We start from the raw sequence: 2,827 nt of genomic DNA, 5'->3' as shown, positions 1-2,827 counted from the left end.
TACAGTTCAAAGCCCACCCAGGCAGGAAAGTTCCCTAGATTCTTATCTCCAATAAACTTCTCAGCAAAAGCCAGACACAAGTGGTACTGAAGTTGAAGTGGTAAGGCACAAGCCTTGAGCTTAACAGGCTCAGAGACAGTGTCCAGGTCCAGAGTTCAAGCCCTATGACAAAGCAATGAAACAAAACAAAAATAAAAACAAACCCCAAACCTAGCATTTTTCTCATTGTATACAGAGGCACGTAATTAAAGAAATTGCTTCCTGTGTTACACACAGGTAGAAGAAAGAAGATGTCACACAATTATTTTCTTCATACCATGTTATATTAATGCCTCAAAAATTGCTTTTTCTAAATTTATAAATTAATATCATCAATTTTTTGTCAACTCGGTCTACATTATTCACATTATCATTTTCTACATGAACAGTTAGAATTATCTATTAACTGAGTTCTAATTATAACTCTCTTGAAACAAATACTAGGGAAATAGAATGCAAGAAACATTTGTAAATATGTCAATTAAACCCTCTACTTAAAAAGAATTTTGTAGTATCATATAGAATATGAAATTATAAACAAAACCAAAATATTTATTTGAAGTCTAAACTCTAATTTAGCAAGATCTATAAAGACCTACATTAGATGAACTTTGCTATTCCTCCAGGCTTAGGCTTTTGTAATCCTTCATCTTTCCTTGGAATCTAACAGAATGATGATTACTTACTTTTTCAAATTTTGGATGGGAATCATGAACCATTTTGCATCTAGGAATATTCTGTAATGAGGAGAACATTTAAAACACAACTGAGGATTATTTACCAGTTGCATTTAAATAGAAAACTTGGCTTCTCAAAACATAATGAAGAAATTAGTCCAAATTTCCAACTGTGTATTCCTTTCTTGTTTGGTTTATTTTATTAAGACAAAATTATACTACCTGGTCTATGGAAGGTATCAGTAGTAATTCCAGTCCCTAATCTCCTGTCAGTCTGAGTGCTAGAATTCAAGGCTTGTATCACATTGCCCAACCATAGTTTCTTAGTTTATTTATTTGTTTGTTTGTTTGTTTATTTATTTATTTTTGGGTCCGGTAATGGGGCCTGAACTCAGGGCCTGGGTGCTGTCCCTCAGCTCTTCAGCTCAAGGCTAGCGATCTACCACTTGAGCCACAGAGCCACTTCCGCCTTTTTTCTTTTTGCTTATGTGGTGCTGAGGAATCGAACCCAGGGATTCATGCATGCAACACATGCACTCTACCATTGAGCCACCTTCCCAGCCCCTTCTTGGTTTATTTAATGTAGATACTGACTAGCAATTCTGAACTTCTCCAGTGATATTATCCACTAGAATTCTCAGACTGTTCATGTACTATTTTCAAAGATGTTCTAACATTTGACACAGGGTATGAACATTTTTAAGTGCACCTGCGGGGTCTCTGATTCATTCCTCCATGGATCCAATCCTTTTAATATTGATTACTTGACTCTCTTACTATCTCTGGTCCCTACCTCTCTAATATGCACAAACATTTTGAAGAAAGTTCACTTGAGGATTTTCTAATTTTAAAAATTAGCACTTGATTCTAGTCTTACTCAGGACATATTTTCTATTGTTTTCTAACTTTTCTACATATTTTGAGAGTGGATTCATTTTTGTATATGTGTATGCACATATAAGTTCCTCTGTGTGTATGTATATGTTTATATGTGTGTATGCAAAAGCCTCAAGCTCTTATTTATCATTCTTGCTCATGACTGTTATTCCATCACCTGAGCCATTTTTTCAATCCAGAGTTTGGGTGGTTAATTATACATAGTGTCTCAAACACTCTTCTGCCCAGGCTGGATGCAAACTGAAACTCCCAGACTCCTTTACATTCTTAAGTTTCATTTATCCAGTAGAATCAACTTTTAAACTACAAACATTTTTGTGAGTGCAAAGTCTAAGCTGTAGCCCAGATTTTTAACTCAAGAATTCATATAAAGATAAATTAACATACACATTACATATGCTGAGTGTACACTGTTAGAAATGTGATCCTAAGCTGGGTGGTGTTGAGATCTGAGAATTGGGGTTCAAAGCCAGCCCAGGTAGGAAAGTCCCAGAAACTCTTTTCTCCAATTTACTGCAAGAAAACTGGAAGTGGCACTGTTGGCTCAAGTGGTAGAGCATTAGCCTTGAGCGGAATAGCAGAGGGACAGTGCGTAGGCCCAGAGTTCAAGTGACAAGACCACCACCAACAAAATATATATAAGTAAAGTAAAGAAAAAATGTGATCTTATCCACCAGTTCATGGCTAGTATAATCCCTGCTCTCTCAAGATGAACTCTTTTTTTCCAGACAAGTCCATGCTCTTATATCTGCCTTGCATTGGAAATAGAATTATTCTTCCATTCTACTTTCTACAAAGATGTGTCGTTAGCAAGCGTGATTTAGAAAGGCAGTGCCATCATACTTCATGTTCCACGTAGGAATAATGCTTTCTCTATATCACTCTCATAAATCTACATACTGGACTTGGCTTTATTGTTTCAACGTGGTCTTATTTGTAGAGTCTTCTATAGTGTATTGAAACCTTATACTTAAACACAGAATTTCTCTTTCTCTTATTATTGTTATAGTTAACATGAGTTAACAAATTCATGTAAACTTGGGAAATAATGCGCAGCATATACACTCAGAAAAAATGATCTGAGAACCATCTTCCCCTTTAAAATTCACCTTAATTTACAGAGAATTTACAAAGTTTGAACTCAATATACTCATGGATAATGTATTTATAAGAAATAGAAATTTCATATTTTCTCTATACTAAGTTGTCTCTGA

Source organism: Dipodomys merriami, unplaced genomic scaffold, assembly GCF_024711535.1.
Source record: "Dipodomys merriami isolate MVZ:Mamm:240054 unplaced genomic scaffold, mDipMer1.0.p SCAF_248, whole genome shotgun sequence".
NCBI classification, from domain to species: domain Eukaryota; kingdom Metazoa; phylum Chordata; class Mammalia; order Rodentia; family Heteromyidae; genus Dipodomys; species Dipodomys merriami.
This window is presented reverse-complemented; position numbering follows the sequence as displayed.